At 44.2% G+C, this 24,662-nt stretch overlaps 1 pseudogene; it reads left to right on the top strand.

Moving 5' to 3' along the window:
- Positions 1 to 1,119: 1,119 nt before the first annotated feature.
- Positions 1,120 to 24,662, top strand: part of LOC137341437 (uncharacterized) — a 64,581-nt pseudogene continuing 41,038 nt past the window's right edge.

Here is a 24,662-nt window from a genome sequence, read left to right as displayed (position 1 = left end):
ATGAATGCTCTGTGTTTGTTGCTGAGGATTGGTACTCTCGGTGCTGGATTAATGCTCTGTGTTTATTGCTGAGGGTTGGTACTCTCGGTGCTGGATTAATGCTCTGTGTTTGTTGCTGAGGGTCGGTACTCTCGGTGCTGGATTAATGCTCTGTGTTTGTTGCTGAGGGTTGGTACTCTCGGTGCTGGATTAATGCTCTGTGTTTGTTGCTGAGGGTCGGTACTCTCGGTGCTGGATTAATGCTCTGTGTTTGTTGCTGAGGGTTGGTACTCTCGGTGCTGGATTAATGCTCTGTGTTTTTTGCTGAGGGTTGGTACTCTCGGTGCTGGATTAATGCTCTGTGTTTGTTGCTGAGGGTTGGTACTCTCGGTGCTGGATTAATGCTCTGTGTTTATTGCTGAGGGTTGGTACTCTCGGTGCTGGATTAATGCTCTGTGTTTGTTGCTGAGGGTTGGTACTCTCGGTGCTGGATTAATGCTCTGTGTTTGTTGCTGAGGGTTGGTACTCTCGGTGCTGGATTAATGCTCTGTGTTTGTTGCTGAGGGTTGGTACTCTCGGTGCTGGATTAATGCTCTGTGTTTGTTGCTGAGGGTTGGTACTCTCGGTGCTGGATTAATGCTCTGTGTTTGTTGCTGAGGGTTGGTACTCTCGGTGCTGGATTAATGCTCTGTGTTTATTGCTGAGGGTTGGTACTCTCGGTGCTGGATTAATGCTCTGTGTTTGTTGCTGAGGGTTGGTACTCTCGGTGCTGGATTAATGCTCTGTGTGTTTATTGCTGAGGGTTGGTACTCTCGGTGCTGGATTAATGCTCTGTGTTTGTTGCTGAGGGTTAGTACTCTCGGTGCTGGATTAATGCTCTGTGTTTGTTGCTGAGGGTTGGTACTCTCGGTGCTGGATTAATGCTCTGTGTTTGTTGCTGAGGGTTAGTACTCTCGGTGCTGGATTAATGCTCTGTGTTTGTTGCTGAGGGTTGGTACTCTCGGTGCTGGATTAATGCTCCGTGTTCTCACACTGAGCGTGATGTCATCCCATCCATGTTTGCCCGCTCCTGGATGCTGATGGCGGCCGCCTGCCTCCTGCGCCTCGCATCCCGTTGAGAGGCTGCGGTGAGCCGGGGCGATGGAGGGAGAAGGAGCGGGACCGGCGGGGGAGGAAAGTCTGGCGCAGTTTGTGCAGCGGCTGCGGGCGGTCTTTGATGCGGTGGCCGAGGACACGGACGGATTTCTCCGGGTCGAACATTTCATCCACCTGGGACTGCAATTCGGGGAAGGAGACGAGGTGAGAGAGAAATCGGCAAATCGGCAAATCGGCGACATATCGATAGGTCGGCGGGTCATTGGTGATTTGTGCGGTGGAAAGTCGTTCTCAGAGATCCGGTTAAAGGAATCCTGTCTGTTATTGGGGATGTAGAGCCTGGAATCCTGTCTGTTATTGGGGATGATGAGCCTGGAATCCTGTCTGTTATTGGGGATGATGAGCCCGGAATCCTGTCTGTTATTGGGGATGATGAGCCCGGAATCCTGTCTGTTATTGGGGATGATGAGCCTGGAATCCTGTCTGTTATTGGGGATGATGAGCCCGGAATCCTGTCTGTTATTGGGGATGATGAGCCTGGAATCCTGTCTGTTATTGGGGAGGATGAGCCTGGAATCCTGTCTGTTATTGGGGATGATGAGCCTGGAATCCTGTCTGTTATTGGGGAGGATGAGCCCGGAATCCTGTCTGTTATTGGGGATGATGAGCCTGGAATCCTGTCTGTTATTGGGGAGGATGAGCCCGGAATCCTGTCTGTTATTGGGGATGTAGAGCCTGGAATCCTGTCTGTTATTGGGGATGATGAGCCCGGAATCCTGTCTGTTATTGGGGATGATGAGCCCGGAATCCTGTCTGTTATTGGGGAGGATGAGCCCGGAATCCTGTCTGTTATTGGGGATGTAGAGCCTGGAATCCTGTCTGTTATTGGGGATGATGAGCCCGGAATCCTGTCTGTTATTGGGGATGTAGAGCCTGGAATCCTGTCTGTTATTGGGGAGGATGAGCCTGGAATCCTGTCTGTTATTGGGGATGATGAGCCCGGAATCCTGTCTGTTATTGGGGAGGATGAGCCCGGAATCCTGTCTGTTATTGGGGATGTAGAGCCTGGAATCCTGTCTGTTATTGGGGATGATGAGCCCGGAATCCTGTCTGTTATTGGGGATGTAGAGCCTGGAATCCTGTCTGTTATTGGGGAGGATGAGCCTGGAATCCTGTCTGTTATTGGGGATGATGAGCCCGGAATCCTGTCTGTTATTGGGGATGATGAGCCTGGAATCCTGTCTGTTATTGGGGAGGATGAGCCCGGAATCCTGTCTGTTATTGGGGATGTAGAGCCTGGAATCCTGTCTGTTATTGGGGAGGATGAGCCTGGAATCCTGTCTGTTATTGGGGATGATGAGCCCGGAATCCTGTCTGTTATTGGGGATGATGAGCCTGGAATCCTGTCTGTTATTGGGGATGATGAGCCCGGAATCCTGTCTGTTATTGGGGATGATGAGCCCGGAATCCTGTCTGTTATTGGGGATGTAGAGCCTGGAATCCTGTCTGTTATTGGGGAGGATGAGCCCGGAATCCTGTCTGTTATTGGGGATGTAGAGCCTGGAATCCTGTCTGTTATTGGGGAGGATGAGCCCGGAATCCTGTCTGTTATTGGGGATGTAGAGCCTGGAATCCTGTCTGTTATTGGGGAGGATGAGCCTGGAATCCTGTCTGTTATTGGGGATGATGAGCCCGGAATCCTGTCTGTTATTGGGGAGGATGAGCCCGGAATCCTGTCTGTTATTGGGGATGATGAGCCTGGAATCCTGTCTGTTATTGGGGATGATGAGCCCGGAATCCTGTCTGTTATTGGGGAGGATGAGCCCGGAATCCTGTCTGTTATTGGGGATGATGAGCCCGGAATCCTGTCTGTTATTGGGGAGGATGAGCCCGGAATCCTGTCTGTTATTGGGGATGATGAGCCTGGAATCCTGTCTGTTATTGGGGATGATGAGCCCGGAATCCTGTCTGTTATTGGGGAGGATGAGCCTGGAATCCTGTCTGTTATTGGGGAGGATGAGCCTGGAATCCTGTCTGTTATTGGGGATGATGAGCCCGGAATCCTGTCTGTTATTGGGGAGGATGAGCCCGGAATCCTGTCTGTTATTGGGGATGATGAGCCCGGAATCCTGTCTGTTATTGGGGAGGATGAGCCCGGAATCCTGTCTGTTATTGGGGATGATGAGCCTGGAATCCTGTCTGTTATTGGGGATGATGAGCCCGGAATCCTGTCTGTTATTGGGGATGATGAGCCCGGAATCCTGTCTGTTATTGGGGATGATGAGCCTGGAATCCTGTCTGTTATTGGGGAGGATGAGCCCGGAATCCTGTCTGTTATTGGGGATGATGAGCCCGGAATCCTGTCTGTTATTGGGGAGGATGAGCCCGGAATCCTGTCTGTTATTGGGGATGATGAGCCTGGAATCCTGTCTGTTATTGGGGATGATGAGCCCGGAATCCTGTCTGTTATTGGGGAGGATGAGCCCGGAATCCTGTCTGTTATTGGGGAGGATGAGCCTGGAATCCTGTCTGTTATTGGGGAGGATGAGCCTGGAATCCTGTCTGTTATTGGGGATGATGAACCCGGAATCCTGTCTGTTATTGGGGATGATGAGCCTGGAATCCTGTCTGTTATTGGGGAGGATGAGCCTGGAATCCTGTCTGTTATTGGGGATGATGAGCCCGGAATCCTGTCTGTTATTGGGGATGATGAGCCTGGAATCCTGTCTGTTATTGGGGATGATGAGCCTGGAATCCTGTCTGTTATTGGGGATGATGAGCCCGGAATCCTGTCTGTTATTGGGGATGATGAGCCCGGAATCCTGTCTGTTATTGGGGATGATGAGCCTGGAATCCTGTCTGTTATTGGGGATGATGAGCCCGGAATCCTGTCTGTTATTGGGGATGATGAGCCTGGAATCCTGTCTGTTATTGGGGAGGATGAGCCTGGAATCCTGTCTGTTATTGGGGATGATGAGCCTGGAATCCTGTCTGTTATTGGGGAGGATGAGCCCGGAATCCTGTCTGTTATTGGGGAGGATGAGCCCGGAATCCTGTCTGTTATTGGGGATGTAGAGCCTGGAATCCTGTCTGTTATTGGGGATGATGAGCCCGGAATCCTGTCTGTTATTGGGGATGATGAGCCCGGAATCCTGTCTGTTATTGGGGAGGATGAGCCCGGAATCCTGTCTGTTATTGGGGATGTAGAGCCTGGAATCCTGTCTGTTATTGGGGATGATGAGCCTGGAATCCTGTCTGTTATTGGGGATGATGAGCCCGGAATCCTGTCTGTTATTGGGGATGATGAGCCCGGAATCCTGTCTGTTATTGGGGATGTAGAGCCTGGAATCCTGTCTGTTATTGGGGAGGATGAGCCTGGAATCCTGTCTGTTATTGGGGATGATGAGCCTGGAATCCTGTCTGTTATTGGGGATGATGAGCCTGGAATCCTGTCTGTTATTGGGGAGGATGAGCCCGGAATCCTGTCTGTTATTGGGGATGATGAGCCCGGAATCCTGTCTGTTATTGGGGATGATGAGCCTGGAATCCTGTCTGTTATTGGGGAGGATGAGCCCGGAATCCTGTCTGTTATTGGGGATGTAGAGCCTGGAATCCTGTCTGTTATTGGGGATGATGAGCCTGGAATCCTGTCTGTTATTGGGGATGATGAGCCCGGAATCCTGTCTGTTATTGGGGATGATGAGCCCGGAATCCTGTCTGTTATTGGGGATGTAGAGCCTGGAATCCTGTCTGTTATTGGGGAGGATGAGCCTGGAATCCTGTCTGTTATTGGGGATGATGAGCCTGGAATCCTGTCTGTTATTGGGGATGATGAGCCTGGAATCCTGTCTGTTATTGGGGATGATGAGCCCGGAATCCTGTCTGTTATTGGGGATGATGAGCCTGGAATCCTGTCTGTTATTGGGGATGATGAGCCCGGAATCCTGTCTGTTATTGGGGATGATGAGCCTGGAATCCTGTCTGTTATTGGGGAGGATGAGCCTGGAATCCTGTCTGTTATTGGGGATGATGAGCCCGGAATCCTGTCTGTTATTGGGGATGATGAGCCTGGAATCCTGTCTGTTATTGGGGATGTGGCTGGAATCCTGTCTGTTATTGGGGATGTGGCTGGAATCCTGTCTGTTATTGGGGATGTGGCTGGAATCCTGTCTGTTATTGGGGATGTGGCTGGAATCCTGTCTGTTATTGGGGATGTGGCTGGAATCCTGTCTGTTATTGGGGATGTGGCTGGAATCCTGTCTGTTATTGGGGAGGATGAGCCTGGAATCCTGTCTGTTATTGGGGATGATGAGCCCGGAATCCTGTCTGTTATTGGGGATGATGAGCCCGGAATCCTGTCTGTTATTGGGGATGATGAGCCCGGAATCCTGTCTGTTATTGGGGATGATGAGCCTGGAATCCTGTCTGTTATTGGGGATGATGAGCCCGGAATCCTGTCTGTTATTGGGGATGATGAGCCTGGAATCCTGTCTGTTATTGGGGATGATGAGCCTGGAATCCTGTCTGTTATTGGGGATGTAGAGCCTGGAATCCTGTCTGTTATTGGGGATGATGAGCCTGGAATCCTGTCTGTTATTGGGGATGTAGAGCCTGGAATCCTGTCTGTTATTGGGGATGTAGAGCCTGGAATCCTGTCTGTTATTGGGGATGATGAGCCTGGAATCCTGTCTGTTATTGGGGATGATGAGCCCGGAATCCTGTCTGTTATTGGGGATGATGAGCCCGGAATCCTGTCTGTTATTGGGGATGATGAGCCCGGAATCCTGTCTGTTATTGGGGATGATGAGCCCGGAATCCTGTCTGTTATTGGGGATGATGAGCCTGGAATCCTGTCTGTTATTGGGGATGATGAGCCTGGAATCCTGTCTGTTATTGGGGATGATGAGCCTGGAATCCTGTCTGTTATTGGGGAGGATGAGCCTGGAATCCTGTCTGTTATTGGGGATGATGAGCCTGGAATCCTGTCTGTTATTGGGGATGATGAGCCTGGAATCCTGTCTGTTATTGGGGATGATGAGCCTGGAATCCTGTCTGTTATTGGGGAGGATGAGCCTGGAATCCTGTCTGTTATTAGGGATGATGAGCCTGGAATCCTGTCTGTTATTGGGGATGATGAGCCTGGAATCCTGTCTGTTATTGGGGATGATGAGCCTGGAATCCTGTCTGTTATTGGGGATGATGAGCCTGGAATCCTGTCTGTTATTGGGGATGATGAGCCTGGAATCCTGTCTGTTATTGGGGAGGATGAGCCTGGAATCCTGTCTGTTATTAGGGATGATGAGCCTGGAATCCTGTCTGTTATTGGGGATGATGAGCCTGGAATCCTGTCTGTTATTGGGGATGATGAGCCTGGAATCCTGTCTGTTATTGGGGATGATGAGCCTGGAATCCTGTCTGTTATTGGGGAGGATGAGCCTGGAATCCTGTCTGTTATTGGGGAGGATGAGCCTGGAATCCTGTCTGTTATTGGGGATGATGAGCCTGGAATCCTGTCTGTTATTGGGGATGATGAGCCTGGAATCCTGTCTGTTATTGGGGAGGATGAGCCTGGAATCCTGTCTGTTATTGGGGATGATGAGCCCGGAATCCTGTCTGTTATTGGGGATGATGAGCCCGGAATCCTGTCTGTTATTGGGGATGATGAGCCCGGAATCCTGTCTGTTATTGGGGATGATGAGCCCGGAATCCTGTCTGTTATTGGGGATGATGAGCCTGGAATCCTGTCTGTTATTGGGGATGATGAGCCTGGAATCCTGTCTGTTATTGGGGATGATGAGCCCGGAATCCTGTCTGTTATTGGGGATGATGAGCCCGGAATCCTGTCTGTTATTGGGGATGATGAGCCTGGAATCCTGTCTGTTATTGGGGATGATGAGCCCGGAATCCTGTCTGTTATTGGGGATGATGAGCCCGGAATCCTGTCTGTTATTGGGGATGATGTGGCTGGAATCCTGTCTGTTATTGGGGAGGATGAGCCTGGAATCCTGTCTGTTATTGGGGATGATGAGCCCGGAATCCTGTCTGTTATTGGGGATGATGAGCCTGGAATCCTGTCTGTTATTGGGGATGATGAGCCCGGAATCCTGTCTGTTATTGGGGATGATGTGGCTGGAATCCTGTCTGTTATTGGGGATGATGAGCCCGGAATCTTGTCTGTTATTGGGGAGGATGAGCCCGGAATCCTGTCTGTTATTGGGGATGATGAGCCCGGAATCCTGTCTGTTATTGGGGATGATGTGGCTGGAATCCTGTCTGTTATTGGGGATGATGTGGCTGGAATCCTGTCTGTTATTGGGGATGATGAGCCCGGAATCCTGTCTGTTATTGGGGATGATGAGCCCGGAATCCTGTCTGTTATTGGGGATGATGAGCCCGGAATCCTGTCTGTTATTGGGGATGATGAGCCCGGAATCCTGTCTGTTATTGGGGATGATGAGCCCGGAATCCTGTCTGTTATTGGGGATGATGAGCCCGGAATCCTGTCTGTTATTGGGGATGATGAGCCTAGAATCCTGTCTGTTATTGGGGAGGATGAGCCTGGAATCCTGTCTGTTATTGGGGATGATGAGCCCGGAATCCTGTCTGTTATTGGGGATGATGAGCCTGGAATCCTGTCTGTTATTGGGGATGATGAGCCCGGAATCCTGTCTGTTATTGGGGATGATGTGGCTGGAATCCTGTCTGTTATTGGGGATGATGAGCCCGGAATCTTGTCTGTTATTGGGGAGGATGAGCCCGGAATCCTGTCTGTTATTGGGGATGATGAGCCCGGAATCCTGTCTGTTATTGGGGATGATGTGGCTGGAATCCTGTCTGTTATTGGGGATGATGTGGCTGGAATCCTGTCTGTTATTGGGGATGATGAGCCCGGAATCCTGTCTGTTATTGGGGATGATGAGCCCGGAATCCTGTCTGTTATTGGGGATGATGAGCCCGGAATCCTGTCTGTTATTGGGGATGATGAGCCCGGAATCCTGTCTGTTATTGGGGATGATGAGCCCGGAATCCTGTCTGTTATTGGGGATGATGAGCCCGGAATCCTGTCTGTTATTGGGGATGATGAGCCTAGAATCCTGTCTGTTATTGGGGATGATGTGGCTGGAATCCTGTCTGTTATTGGGGATGATGAGCCCGGAATCCTGTCTGTTATTGGGGATGATGAGCCCGGAATCCTGTCTGTTTGTCACAGCACAGGAGGAGGCCACTTGGCCCATCGGGCCTGTGACCACCCTTTGAACGAGCCATTCAATCAGTCCCATTCCCCATGCCCCTTCCCCATTGCCCTGCAAATTTTTTCCCTTCATGTATTTATCCAATTCCCTTTTGAAAGTTATTATTGAATCTGCTTCCACCGCCCTTTCAGGCAGCGCGTTCCAGATCAGAACAACTCGCTGCTTAAAATGTTTCCTCATGTCGTCTCTGGTTCTTTTGTCGATCACCTTAAATCCGTGTCCTCTGGTCACCGACCCTCCGCCACTGGAAACAGTTTCTCCTTATTTACTCTCTCAAAACTGTTCATGATTTTGAACACCTCGATCAAATCTCCCCTTAACCCTCTCTGTTCCAAGGAGAACAACCCCAGCTTCTCCAGTCTCTCCACATAACTGAAGTCCCTCATCCCTGGTACCATTCTGGTAAATCTCCTCTGCACCCTCTCCAAGGCCTTGACATCCTTCCTAAAGTGTGATGTCCAGAATTGAACACAATACTCCAGCTGAGGCCGAAGCAGTGATTTATAAAGGTTTAGCATAACTTCCTTGCTTTTGCACTCTATGCCTCTGTTTAATGGGGATGGTGTGCAGCCTCTCCTTCCCTCGCTGTCTCGGTTACTATCACTCCCAGAGCTTCGTCACTGCTGCTATTTCTGGGCTGCGATGCAGGAATTGCAGCCTGAACTATCACCTCCCACAATGTGTGGCGGGTAAAATACCCAATCCCTCAGGAAAATAATTCAGGAAAGAAACCCGGCCAGCAATTCAGTCCAAAGTACATTGTGGAGAATAAAAGCAGCAAAAGATCAGGCAACGGTTTGTTTTTATAAATGATTAATGACACGGATACAGTGATTAAAACCAGGGGCTCATTCTGTGGGACCTGAATTGAAAGGGAATTGTTCAGGCAGAGACCCCAATCTCCAGCAGACTGGCAGGTCCCTCACCCTCTCACGCTTCACCCCCTCACCTTTCACCCCCTCACCCTCTCACCCTCTCACCCTCACCCTCTCACCCTCACCCTCTCACTCTCACCCTCTCACCTTTGACCCTCTCACCCTCACCCTCTCACTCTCACCCTCTCACCTTTGACCCTCTCACCCTCACCCTCCCACTCTCACCCTCTCACCTTTGACCCTCTCACCCTCACCCTCTCACCCTCTCACCCTCACCCCCTCAACCTCACCCTCTCACCCTTCACCCCCTCACCTTTCACCCCCTCACACTCACCCTCTCACCCCTCACCCTCACCCTCTCACCCCCTCACCCTCTCACTCTCAGCCTCTCACCCTTCACGCCCTCACCCTCTCACCTCTCACCCCCTCACCCTCACCTCTCACCCTCTCACCCTCACCCCCTCAACCTCACCCTCTCACCCTTCACCCCCTCACCCTCTCACCTCTCACCCCCTCACCCTCACCCTCACCCTCTCACCCTTCACCCCCTCACCCTCACCCTCACCCTCTCACCCCTTACCCCCTCACCCCCACCCTCACCTCTCGCCCCCTCACCTCTCGCCCCCTCACCTCTCACCCTCACATCCCCTCATCCCATCATCCCTTCGCCCTCACTCCCTCACCTCCTGACCCCCTGACCCTTTTGCCCCTCACCCACGACCCCCTCACCCCCTCCCCATCCCCAGCCCCTGGGGTCTGCCATTAAAGTGAAATGGAGTCAGGAATGGAGTGCAGAATGCAAGAAGTGTCAGACGGGGAGGGAGGGTTTTGGCAGTGGCGGGTTGTGACCCTGGGGAACCCACACGCACCCCTTGACAACAGGTCCTGATGAGAGAGGGATGGACGAGGCCAGTTCAAGATCTCCCAGGAGAAGAGGCCAGCTGCTGGGTTACTGGGGGGTTTCGAGCTGATACCCTCCCTCCCCATCCCCAGACCCCTCTCCATCCCTCTCTGGGGATTGGAGAGAAGTGATGATCACAGGACTGGGAACACGGCCTCAGGCTGTAATCTACAGGGTCCAACTCCATTACCCGAATACATTACTCAATATATCAATATATATATCACCACCTATAAATATGTCAAGAGAAAAAGATTAGTGAAGACAAATGTAGGTCCCTTACAGTCAGAAATGGGGGAAATTATAATGTGGAACAAAGAAATGGCAGAACAATTAAACACATACTTTGGTTCTGTCTTCACAAAGGAGGACACAAATAACCTGCCAGAAATGTTAGGGAACCGAGGGTCCAGTGAGAGGGAGGAACTGAAGGAAATCAGTATTAGTAAAAAAAATAGTGCTAGGGAAATTAATGGGGCTAAAGGCTGACAAATCCCCAGGGCCTGATAATCTACATCCCAGAGTACTAAAGGAAGTGGCCCTGGAAATAGTGGATGCATTGGTGATCATCTTCCAAAATTCTATAGACTCTGGAACAGTTCCTACAGATTGGAGGGTGGCAAATGTAATCCCACTATTTAAAAAAGGAGGGAGAGAAAAAACAGGGAATTACAGACCAGTTAGCCTAACATCAGTAGTGGGGAAAATGCTAGAGTCTATTATAAAAGATGTGATAACAGAACACTTGGAGGGCATTAACAGGATTGGACAAAGTCAGCATGGGTTTATGAAAGGGAAATCATGCTTAACAAATCTACTGGAGTTTTTTGAGGATGTAACTAGTAGAATAGATAGGGGAGAACCAGTGGATGTGGTGTATTTGGATTTTCAGAAGGCTTTTGATAAGGTCCCACACAAGAGGTTAGTGTGCAAAATTAAAGCACATGGGATTGGGGGGAATATACTGGCATGGATTGAGAATTGGTTGACAGACAGGAAACAGAGAGTAGGAATAAACGGGTCTTTTTCGGGGTGGCAGGCAGTGACTGGTGGGGTACCGCAGGGATCAGTGCTTGGGCCCCAGCTATTCACAATATATATCAATGATTTGGATGAGGGGACTAAATGCAACATTTCCAAGTTTGCAGACGACACAAAGCTGGGGTGGAATGTGAGCTGTGGGGAGGATGCAAAGAGGCTGCAATGTGATTTAGACAAGTTGGGTGAGTGGGCAAGAACATGGCAGATGCAGTATAATGTGGATAAATGTGAGGTTATCCACTTTGGTTGTAAAAACAGAAAGGCAGATTATTATCTGAATGGTGATAGATTGGGAAAAGGGGAGGTGCAACGAGACCTGGGTGCCCTTGTACACCAGTCGCTGAAAACGAGCATTCAGGTGCAGCAAGCAGTTAGGAAGGCGAATGGTATGTTGGCCTTCATTGCAAGAGAATTTGAGTACAGGAGCAGGGATGTCTTTCTGCAGTTGTATGGGGCCTTGGTGAGACCACATCTGGAGTATTGTGTGCAGTTTTGGTCTCCTTATCTGAGGAAGGATGTCCTTGCCATGGAGGGAGTGCAACGAAGAAAGACTTGCTTTTATAAAGCGCTTTTCACAACCTCAGGACGTCCCAAAGTGCTTTACAGCCAATGAAGCATTTTTGAAGTGTTGTCACTGTTGTAATGTAGGAAACGCGGCAGCCAATTTGCGCACAGCAAGATCCCACAAACAGCAATTGGATAATGACCAAATAATCTGTTTTTTATTGATGTTGTTTGAGGGATAAAAATTGGCCCCAGGACACCAGGGATATCTCCACTGCTCTTCTTCCAAATAGAGGCTGTGGGAACTTTTACATCCACCTGAGAGGGCAGAAAGGGCTTCGATTTAACATCTGAACCATGCTGGGACCAGTGTTCTGGCAAACCGAATAATTAGGGCGGTAGAGAAGGCTTTAAACTAAATAGAGGGGGGGAGGGATCAGGTGGGGCGAAGTTTTGATTGATAAAGAGAAAAGACAAGGAAGTAGTACAGGAAAGTGATGGGGGTAATGATAAACACAGTGTGTCAGGAAGGGACAGAGCGTACAAACATAAGAGTGCACTAGCAAATGGGGCCGGGGTAGGAAAGAACGGAAAAAAAACAAAATTAAAGGTTCTTTATCTGAACGCGCAGCATTCGTAATAAGATAGATGAATTGACGGCACAAATAGAAACAAATGGGTATGATCTCGTGGCCATTACAGAGACGTGGTTGCAAGGTGACCAAGGTTGGGAGCTAAATATCCAGGGTTATTTAACATTTCGGAAGGATAGGAAAAAAGGTAAAGGTGGTGGGGTAGCTCTGTTAATAAAGGATGAAATTGGTATAATAGTGAGAAATGATCTTGGCTCAGAAGATCAAGATGTCGAATCAATTTGGGTGGAGGTAAGAAATAGCAAGGGAAAGAAATCACTGGTGGGAGTAGTATATAGGCCTCCCAACAATAGCTACACTGTCGGGCAAAATATAAATCAGGGAATAAGGGGGGATTGTAAAAAAGGTAATGCAATAATCATGGACAATTTTAACTTTCACATTGATTGGACAAATCAAATTAGCAAAAGTAGCCCTGAGGAGGAGTTCATAGAGTGTATTAGGGACTGTTTCTTAGACCAATATGTTGGGGAACCAACCAGGGAACAGGCCATTTTGGATCTGGTAATGGATAACGAAACAGGATTAATTAATGATCTCAAAGTAAAGGATCCCTTGGGAAGCAGTGATCATAACATGATGAATTTCACATCCAGTTTGAGAGCGAGGATCTTGGGTCTGAAACTACTGTATTAAACTTAAATAAGGGCAATTATAAAGGAATGAGGGCGGAATTGGCTAAAGTGGACTGGGTAAACAGATTAGATGGTATGATGGTGGATAAGCAGTGGCAAACATTTAAAAAGATATTTTATGACTCACAACAAAAATATATCCTTGTGAGGAGGAAAGACTTCACAAAAAGGGTGAACCAACCATGGCTAACTAAGGAAGTCAAGGATGGTATCAGGTTAAAAGAAAAAGCATACAACATGGCAAAGATTACTGGTAAGCCCGAAGATTGGGAAAACTTTAAAAACCAGCAAAGGATGACTAAAAGAATAATAAAGAGGGAGAAAATAAATTATGAGAGTAAACTAGCAAGAAATATAAAAACTGACAGTTAAAGCTTCAACAAGTATATAAAAAGGAAGAGGGTAGCTAAAGTAAACATTGGTCCCTTAGAGGATGAGACTGGGGAAATAATAATGGAAAACAAGGAAATGGCAGAGGAATTGAACAGATATTTTGTATCTGTCTTCACAGTAGGAGACACTAATAACATACCAATAATAGTAGAAAATCAAGGGGCAAAGGGGAGGGAGGAACTAAAAACAATCACTATCACGAGAGAAAAAGTACTAGGTGAACTAATGGGTCTAAAGGCTGAAATGTCCCCTGGACCTGATGGCTTGCATCCGAGGGTCTGAAAGGAAGTGGCTACAGAGATAGTGGATGCATTGGTTGTAATCGTCCAGAATTCACTAGATTCTGGAAAGGTCCCAGCGGATTGGAAAACCGCAAACGTAACACCCCTATTCAAGAAGGGAGTGAGACAGAAAGCAGGTAACTATAGACCAGTTAGCTTAACATCTGTCATTGGGAAAATGCTAGAATCCATTATTAAGGAAGTAGTAGCAGGACATTTGGAGACTCATAATACAATCAAGGAGAGTCAACATGGTTTTATGAAAGGGAAATCGCGTATGACAAATTTATTAGAGTTCTTTGAGGAAGTAACGGGTAGGGTGGATAAAGGGGAAGCAATGGATGCAGTATGTTTGGATTTCCAAAAGGCATTCGAGAAGGTTCCACATAAAAGGTTACTGCACAAGATAAGAGCTCATGGTGTTGGGGATAATATACTGACATGGATAGAGGATTGGCTAACTAACAGAAAACAGAGAGTCGGGATAAAAGGGTCATTTTCAAAATGGCGATCTGTAACTAGTGGGGTGCCGCAGGGCTCAGTGCTGGGGCCTCAACTATTTACAATATATATCAATGACTTGGATGAAGGAACAGAGTGTCTTGTGGCCAAATTTGCTGATGATACAAAGATAGGTGGAGAAGCAAGTTGTGATGAGGACACAAAGTGTCTGCAAAGGGATATTGACAGGTTAAGAGAATGGGCAAAAATTTGGCAGATGGAATGTGGGAAAATGTGAAGTCATCCACTTTGGGAGGAAAAATAAAAAATAAAAATATGATTTGAATGGAGAAATACTACAAAATGCTGCGGTACAGAGAGATCTGGGTGTCCTCGTACATGAAACACAAAAAGTCAACATACAGGTGCAGCAGGTAATCCGGAAGGCAAACAGAATATTGGCCTTTATTTCGAGGGGAATGGAGTAAAAAGCAGGGAAGTCATGCTCCAACTGTACAGGGTGCTGGTGACACAGTGTGGTTAATTGTGTTCTATAGAATGGGGACACGGTGTGGTTTACTGTGTTCTATAGAATGGTGACACGGTGTGGTTTATTGTGTTCCATAGAATGGTGACACAGTGTGGTTTATTGTGTTCTATAGAATGGTGACACAGTGTTATTTATTGTGTTCTGTAGAATGGTGACAGAGTGTGGTTTATTGTGTTCTATAGAATGGTGACACAGTGTGGTTTACTGTGTTCTATAGAATGGTGACACAGTGTGGTTTATTGTGTTCTATAGAATGGTGACACAGTGTTATTTATTGTGTTCTGTAGAATGGTGACAGAGTGTGGTTTATTGTTTTCTATAGAATGGTGACACGGTGTGGTTTACTGTGTTCTATAGAATGGTGACACGGTGTGGTTTATTGTGTTCTATAGAATGGTGACGCAGTGTGGTTTATTGTGTTCTATAGAATGGTGACACAGTGTTATTTATTGTGTTCTGTAGAATGGTGACACAGTGTGGTTTATTGTGTTCCATAGAATGGTGACACAGTGTGGTTTATTGTGTTCTGTAGAATGGTGACACAGTGTGGTTTATTGTGTTCTATAGAATGGTGAAACAGTGTGGTTTATTGTGTTCTATAGAATGGTGACACAGTGTGGTTAATTGTGTTCTATCGAATGGTGACACAGTGTGGTTTATTGGGTTCTCTCGAATGGTGACACAGTGTGGTTTATTGTGTTCTATAGAATGGTGACACAGTGTGGTTTATTGTGTTCTATAGAATGGGGACACGGTGTGGTTTATTGTGTTCTATAGAATGGTGACGCAGTGTGGTTTACTGTGTTCTATAGAATGGTGACACGGTGTGGTTTATTGTGTTCTATAGAATGGTGACACAGTGTGGTTTACTGTGTTCTATAGAATGGTGACACAGTGTGGTTTATTGTGTTCCATAGAATGGTGACACAATGTGGTTTATTGTTTTCTGTGGAATGGTGACACAGTGTGGTTTATTGTGTTCTCCAGAATGGTGACACAATGAGGTTTATTGTATTCTCTCGAATGGTGACACGGTGTGGTTTATTGTGTATTGTGGAATGGTGACACAGTGTGGTTTATTGTGCTCTGTAGAATGGTGACACAGTGTGTTTTATTGTGTTCCATAGAATGGTGACACAGTGTGTTTTATTGTGTTCCATAGAATGGTGACACGGTGTGGTTTATAGTGTTCGATAGAATGGTGACACAGTGTGGTTTATTGTGTTCAATAGAATGGTGACACAGTGTGGTTTATTGTGTTCTATAGAATGGTGATACAGTGTGGTTTATTGTGTTCTATAGAATGGTGATACAGTGTGGTTTATTGTGTTCTATAGAATCGTGACACAGTGTGGTTTATTGTGTTCAATAGAATGGTGACACAGTGTGGTTTATTGTGTTCAATAGAATGGTGACACAGTGTGGTTTATTGTGTTCTATAGAATGGTGATACAGTGTGGTTTATTGTGTTCTATAGAATGGTGACACAGTGTGGTTTATTGTGTTCTATAGAATGGTGACACAGTGTGGTTTATTGTGTTCTATAGAATGGTGACACAGTGTGGTTTATTGTGTTCAATAGAATGGTGAGACAGTGTGGTTTATTGTGTTCTATAGAATGGTGACACAATGTGGTTTATTGTGTTCTATAGAATGGTGACACAGTGTGGTTTATTGTGTTCTATAGAATGGTGACACAGTGTGGTTTATTGTGTTCTATAGAATGGTGACACAGTGTGGTTTATTGTGTTCAATAGAATGGTGAGACAGTGTGGTTTATTGTGTTCTATAGAATGGTGACACAATGTGGTTTATTGTGTTCTATAGAATGGTGACACAGTGTGGTTTATTGTGTTCAATAGAATGGTGAGACAGTGTGGTTTATTGTGTTCTATAGAATGGTGACACAGTGTGGTTTATTGTGTTCTATAGAATGGTGACACAGTGTGGTTTATTGTGTTCAATAGAATGGTGAGACAGTGTGGTTTATTGTGTTCTATAGAATGGTGACACAGTGTGGTTTATTGTGTTCTATAGAATGGTGATACAGTGTGGTTTATTGTGTTCTATAGAATGGTGACACAGTGTGGTTTATTGTGTTCTATAGAATGGTGACACAGTGTGGTTTATTGTGTTCAATAGAATGGTGACACAGTGTGGTTTATTGTGTTCTATAGAATGGTGATACAGTGTGGTTTATTGTGTTCTATAGAATGGTGACACAGTGTGGTTTATTGTGTTCAATAGAATGGTGACACAGTGTGGTTTATTGTGTTCTATAGAATGGTGACACAGTGTGGTTTATTGTGTTCAATAGAATGGTGACACAGTGTGGTTTATTGTGTTCTATAGAATGGTGATACAGTGTGGTTTATTGTGTTCTATAGAATCGTGACACAGTGTGGTTTATTGTGTTCAATAGAATGGTGACACAGTGTGGTTTATTGTGTTCAATAGAATGGTGATACAGTGTGGTTTATTGTGTTCTATAGAATGGTGAAACAGTGTGTTTTATTGTGTTCTATAGAATGGTGACACGGTGTGGTTTATTGTGTTCAATAGAATGGTGACACAGTGTGGTTTATTGTGTTCTATAGAATGGTGACACAGTGTGTTTTATTGTGTTCTATAGAATGGTGACACAGTGTGGTTTATAGTGTTCGATAGAATGGTGACACAGTGTGGTTTATTGTGTTCAATAGAATGGTGACACAGTGTGGTTTATTGTGTTCTATAGAATGGTGACACAGTGTGTTTTATTGTGTTCTGTAGAATGGTGACACAGTGTGGTTTATTGTGTTCTCTAGAATGGTGACACAATGTGGTTTAAGTGTTCCATAGAATGGTGACACAGTGTGGTTTATTGTGTTCTCTCGAATGGTGACACAATGTGGTTTAAGTGTTCCATGGAATGGTGACACGGAGTGGTTTATTGTGTTCTCTAGAATGGTGACACCGTGTGGTTTATTGTGTTCTCTAGAATGGTGACACCGTGTGGTTTATTGTGTTCTCTAGAATGGTGACACAGTGTGGCTTATTGTGTTCTTTCGAATGGTGACATAGTGTGGTTTATTGTGCTCTATATAATGGTGACACAGTGTGGTTTATTGTGTTCTATAGAATGGTGACACAGTGTGGTTTATTGTGTTCTCTGGAATGGTGACACAGTGTGGGTTCAGTGTTCCATAGATTGGTGACACAGTGTGGTTTATGGTGTTCTATAGAATGGTAACACCGTGTGGTTTATTTTGTTCTATTTAATGGTGACACAGTGTGGTTTATTGTGTTCTGTGGAATGGTGACACGGTGTGGTTTATTGTTTTCTATAGAATGGTGACACGGAGTGGTTTATTGTGTTCGATAGAATGGTGACACAGTGTGGTTTATTGTGTTCTATAGAATGGTGACACAGTGTGGTTCATTGTGTTCTTTCGAATGGTGACACCGTGTGGTTTATTGTGTTCTCCAGAATGGTGAAACAGTGTGGTTTATTGTGTTCCATAGAATGGTGACACGGAGTGGTTTATTGTGTTCTTTAGAATGGTAACACAGTGTGGTTTATAGTGTTCTCCAGAATGGTGACACAGTGTGGTTTATTGTGTTCTATAGAATGGTGACAAAGTGTGGTTTATAGTGTTCTCTATCATGGTGAAACAGTGTGGTTTATTGTGTTGTATAGAATGGTGACACAGTGTGGTTTATTGTGTTCTATAGAATGGTGACACAGTGTGGTTTATTGTGTTCGATAGAATGGTGACAGAGTGTGGTTTATTGTGTTCTATAGAATGGTGACAAAGTGTGGTTTATAGTGTTCTCTATAATGGTGAAACAGTGTGGTTTATTGTGTTCTATAGAATGGTGACACAGTGTGGTTTATTGTGTTCTATAGAATGGTGACACAGTGTGGTTTGTTGTGTTCTATCGAATGGTGACAGAGTGTGGTTTATTGTGTTCTATAGAATGGTGACAAAGTGTGGTTTATAGTGTTCTCTAGAATGGTGAAACAGTGTGGTTTATTGTGTTCTATAGAATGGTGACAAAGTGTGGTTTATTGTGTTCTATAGAATGGTGACAAAGTGTGGTTTATTGTGTTCTATAGAATGGTGACACAGTGTGGTTTATTGTGTTCGATAGAATGGTGACACAGTGTGGTTCATTGTGTTCTCTAGAATGGTGAAACAGTGTGGTTTATTGTGTTCTATTGAATGGTGACACAGTGTGGTTTATTGTGTTCTATAGAATGGTGACACAGTGTGGTTTATTGTGTTCGATAGAATGTTGACACAGTGTGGTTCATTGTGTTCTCTAGAATGGTGAAACAGTGTGGTTTATTGTGTTCTATTGAATGGTGACACAGTGTGGTTTATTGTGTTCTATAGAATGGTGACACAGTGTGGATTATTGTGTTCTATCGAATGGTGACACAGTGTGGTCTATTGTGTTCTGTAGAATGGTGACACAGTGTGGTTTATTGTGTTCTATAGAATGGTGACACAGTGTGGTTTATTGTGTTCTATAGAATGGTGACACAGTGTGGTTCATTGTGTTCTATAGAATGGTGACACAGTGTGGTTTATTGTGTTCTCTAGAATGGTGACACAGTGTGGTTTGTTGTGTTGTATTGAATGGTGAAACAGTGTGGTTTATTGTGTTCCATAGAATGGTGACACAGTGTGGTTTATTGTGTTCTATAGAATGGTGACACAGTGTGGTTTGTTGTGTTGGATTGAATGGTGACATGGTGTGGTTTATTGTGTTCTGTGGAATGGTGTCACAGTGTGGTTTATTGTGTTCTATAGAATGGTGACACTGTGGTTTATTGTGTTCTGTGGAATGGTGACACAATGTGTTTTATTGTGCTCCGTGGATTGGTGATACAATGTGGTTTATTGTGTTCAATAGAATGGTGATACAGTGTGGTTTATTGTGTTCTATGGAATGGTGATACAGTGTGGTTTATTGTGTTCTATAGAATCGTGACACAGTGTGGTTTATTGTGTTCAATAGAATGGTGATACAGTGTGGTTTATTGTGTTCGATAGAATGGTGACACAGTGTGTTTTATTGTGTTCCATAGAATGGTGACATGGTGTGGTTTATTGTGTTCTATAGAATGGTGACACGGTGTTTCTTATTGTGTTCTATAGAATGGTGACACTGTGGTTTATTGTGTTCTGTGGAATGGTGACACAATGTGTTTTATTGTGCTCCGTGGATTGGTGATACAATGTGTTTTATTGTGTTCTATAGAATGGTGACACAGTGTGGTTTATTGTGTTCCATAGAATGGTGACATGGTGTGGTTTATTGTGTTCTGTGGAATGGTGTCACAGTGTGGTTTATTGTGTTCTATAGAATGGTGACACTGTGGTTTATTGTGTTCTGTGGAATGGTGACACAATGTGTTTTATTGTGCTCCGTGGATTGGTGATACAATGTGTTTTATTGTGTTCTATAGAATGGTGATACAGTGTGGTTTATTGTGTTCTATGGAATGGTGATACAGTGTGGTTTATTGTGTTCAATAGAATGGTGATACAGTGTGGTTTATTGTGTTCTATGGAATGGTGATACAGTGTGGTTTATTGTGTTCTATGGAATGGTGATACAGTGTGGTTTATTGTGTTCTATAGAATCGTGACACAGTGTGGTTTATTGTGTTCAATAGAATGGTGATACAGTGTGGTTTATTGTGTTCAATAGAATGGTGATACAGTGTGGTTTATTGTGTTCTATGGAATGGTGATACAGTGTGGTTTATTGTGTTCTATAGAATCGTGACACAGTGTGGTTTATTGTGTTCAATAGAATGGTGATACAGTGTGGTTTATTGTGTTCGATAGAATGGTGACACAGTGTGTTTTATTGTGTTCCATAGAATGGTGACATGGTGTGGTTTATTGTGTTCTATAGAATGGTGACACGGTGTTTCTTATTGTGTTCTATAGAATGGTGACACTGTGGTTTATTGTGTTCTGTGGAATGGTGACACAATGTGTTTTATTGTGCTCCGTGGATTGGTGATACAATGTGTTTTATTGTGTTCTATAGAATGGTGACACAGTGTGGTTTATTGTGTTCGACAGAATGGTGACACAGTGTGGTTTATTTTGTTCTATTGAATGGTGACACAGTGTGGTTTATTGTGTTCAATAGAATGGTGATACAGTGTGGTTTATTGTGTTCTATAGAATGGTGACACAGTGTGGTTTATTGTGTTCTATAGAATGGTGACACAGTGTGGTTTATTGTGTTCTATAGAATCGTGACACAGTGTGGTTTATTGTGTTCAATAGAATGGTGACACAGTGTGGTTTATTGTGTTCTATAGAATGGTGAAACAGTGTGTTTTATTGTGTTCTATAGAATGGTGACACGGTGTGGTTTATTGTGTTCAATAGAATGGTGACACAGTGTGGTTTATTGTGTTCAATAGAATGGTGACACAGTGTGGTTTATTGTGTTCTATAGAATGGTGAAACAGTGTGTTTTATTGTGTTCTATAGAATGGTGACACGGTGTGGTTTATTGTGTTCTATAGAATGGTGAAACAGTGTGTTTTATTGTGTTCTATAGAATGGTGAAACAGTGTGTTTTATTGTGTTCTATAGAATGGTGACACGGTGTGGTTTATTGTGTTCAATAGAATGGTGACACAGTGTGGTTTATTGTGTTCTATAGAATGGTGAAACAGTGTGTTTTATTGTGTTCTATAGAATGGTGACACGGTGTGGTTTATTGTGTTCAAGAGAATGGTGACACAGTGTGGTTTATTGTGTTCTATGGAATGGTGAAACAGTGTGTTTTATTGTGTTCTATAGAATGGTGACACGGTGTGGTTTATTGTGTTCAATAGAATGGTGACACAGTGTGGTTTATTGTGTTCTATAGAATGGTGAAACAGTGTGTTTTATTGTGTTCTATAGAATGGTGACACGGTGTGGTTTATTGTGTTCAATAGAATGGTGACACAGTGTGGTTTATTGTGTTCAATAGAATGGTGACACAGTGTGGTTTATTGTGTTCTATAGAATGGTGAAACAGTGTGTTTTATTGTGTTCTATAGAATGGTGACACGGTGTGGTTTATTGTGTTCAATAGAATGGTGACACAGTGTGGTTTATTGTGTTCTATAGAATGGTGACACAGTGTGTTTTATTGTGTTCAAAAGAATGGTGACACGGTGTGGTTTATAGTGTTCGATAGAATGGTGACACAGTGTGGTTTATTGTGTTCAATAGAATGGTGACACAGTGTGGTTTATTGTGTTCTATAGAATGGTGACAAAGTGTGGTTTATTGTGTTCTATAGAATGGTGACACAGTGTGTTTTATTGTGTTCTGTAGAATGGTGACACAGTGTGGTTTATTGTGTTCTCTAGAATGGTGACACAATGTGGTTTAAGTGTTCCATAGAATGGTGACACAGTGTGGTTTATTGTGTTCTCTCGAATGGTGACACAATGTGGTTTAAGTGTTCCATGGAATGGTGACACGGTGTGGTTTATTGTGTTCTCTAGAATGGTGACACCGTGTGGTTTGTTGTGTTCTCTAGAATGGTGACACCGTGTGGTTTATTGTGTTCTCTAGAATGGTGACACAGTGTGGCTTATTGTGTTCTTTCGAATGGTGACATAGTGTGGTTTATTGTGCTCTATATAATGGTGACACAGTGTGGTTTATTGTGTTCTATAGAATGGTGACACAGTGTGGTTTATTGTGTTCTCTGGAATGGTGACACAGTGTGGGTTCAGTGTTCCATAGATTGGTGACACAGTGTGGTTTATGGTGTTCTATAGAATGGTAACACCGTGTGGTTTATTTTGTTCTATTTAATGGTGACACAGTGTGGTTTATTGTGTTCTGTGGAATGGTGACACGGTGTGGTTTATTGTTTTCTATAGAATGGTGACACGGAGTGGTTTATTGTGTTCGATAGAATGGTGACACAGTGTGGTTTATTGTGTTCTATAGAATGGTGACACAGTGTGGTTTATTGTGTTCTATAGAATGGTGACACAGTGTGGTTTATTGTGTTCTTTCGAATGGTGACACCGTGTGGTTTATTGTGTTCTCCAGAATGGTGAAACAGTGTGGTTTATTGTGTTCCATAGAATGGTGACACGGAGTGGGTTATTGTGTTCTATAGAATGGTAACACAGTGTGGTTTATAGTGTTCTCTAGAATGGTGACACAGTGTGGTTTATTGTGTTCTATAGAATGGTGACAAAGTGTGGTTTATAGTGTTCTCTATAATGGTGAAACAGTGTGGTTTATTGTGTTCTATAGAATGGTGACACAGTGTGGTTTATTGTGTTCTATAGAATGGTGACACAGTGTGGTTTGTTGTGTTCTATCGAATGGTGACAGAGTGTGGTTTATTGTGTTCTATAGAATGGTGACAAAGTGTGGTTTATAGTGTTCTCTAGAATGGTGAAACAGTGTGGTTTATTGTGTTCTATAGAATGGTGACAAAGTGTGGTTTATTGTGTTCTATAGAATGGTGACAAAGTGTGGTTTATTGTGTTCTATAGAATGGTGACACAGTGTGGTTTATTGTGTTCTATAGAATGGTGACACAGTGTGGTTTATTGTGTTCGATAGAATGGTGACACAGTGTGGTTCATTGTGTTCTCTAGAATGGTGAAACAGTGTGGTTTATTGTGTTCTATTGAATGGTGACACAGTGTGGTTTATTGTGTTCTATAGAATGGTGACACAGTGTGGTTTATTGTGTTCTATCGAATGGTGACACAGTGTGGTCTATTGTGTTCTGTAGAATGGTGACACAGTGTGGTTTATTGTGTTCTATAGAATGGTGACACAGTGTGGTTTATTGTGTTCTATAGAATGGTGACACAGTGTGGTTTATTGTGTTCTCTAGAATGGTGACACAGTGTGGTTTGTTGTGTTGTATTGAATGGTGAAACAGTGTCGTTTATTGTGTTCCATAGAATGGTGACACAGTGTGGTTTATTGTGTTCTATAGAATGGTGACACAGTGTGGTTTGTTGTGTTGGATTGAATGGTGAGACAGTGTGGTTTATTGTGTTCTATAGAATGGTGACACAGTGTGGTTTATTGTGTTCTATAGAATGGTGACACAGTCTGGTTTGTTGTGTTGTATTGAATGGTGACACAGTGTGGTTTATTGTGTTCTATAGAATGGTGACACAGTGTGGTTTATTGTGTTCCATAGAATGGTGACATGGTGTGGTTTATTGTGTTCTATAGAATGGTGACACGGTGTTTCTTATTGTGTTCTATAGAATGGTGACACTGTGGTTTATTGTGTTCTGTGGAATGGTGACACAATGTGTTTTATTGTGCTCCGTGGATTGGTGACACAGTGTGGTTTATTGTGTTCTATAGAATGGTGACACAGTGTGGTTTATTGTGTTCTACAGAATGGTGACACAGTGTGGTTTATTGTGTTCTGTGGAATGGTGACACAATGTGTTTTATTGTGTTCTATCGAATGGTGACACGGTGTGGTTTATTTTGTTCTATTGAATGGTGACACAGTGTTGTTTATTGTGTTCTATAGAATGGTGACACAGTGTGGTTTATTGTGTTCTATAGAGTGGTGACACATTGTGGTTTATTGTGTTCTATACAATGGTGACACAGTGAGGTTTATTGTGTTCTATGGAATGGTGACACGGTGTGGTTTATTGTGTTCTATGCAATGGTGACACAGTGTGGTTTGTTGTGTTCTATCGAGTGGTGACACATTGTGGTTTATTGTGTTCAATACAATGGTGACACAGTGTGGTTTATTGTGTTCTATGGAATGGTGACACAGTTTGGTTTATTGTGTTGTATCGAATGGTGACACAGTGTGGTTTATTGTGTTCTATTGAATGGTGATACAGTGTGGTTTATTGTGTTCTATAGAATGGTGACACAACGTGGTTTATTGTGTTCTATTGAATGGTGACACAGTGTAGTTTATTGTGTTCTATAGAATGGTGACACCGTGTGGTTTATTGTGTTCTATAGAATGGTGACACAGTGTGGTTTATTGTGTTCTGTAGAATGGTGACACGGTGTAGTTTATTG

This window comes from Heptranchias perlo, chromosome 23, assembly GCF_035084215.1.
Source record: "Heptranchias perlo isolate sHepPer1 chromosome 23, sHepPer1.hap1, whole genome shotgun sequence".
Taxonomy (NCBI): Eukaryota; Metazoa; Chordata; class Chondrichthyes; order Hexanchiformes; family Hexanchidae; genus Heptranchias; species Heptranchias perlo.
This window is presented reverse-complemented; position numbering and strand designations above follow the sequence as displayed.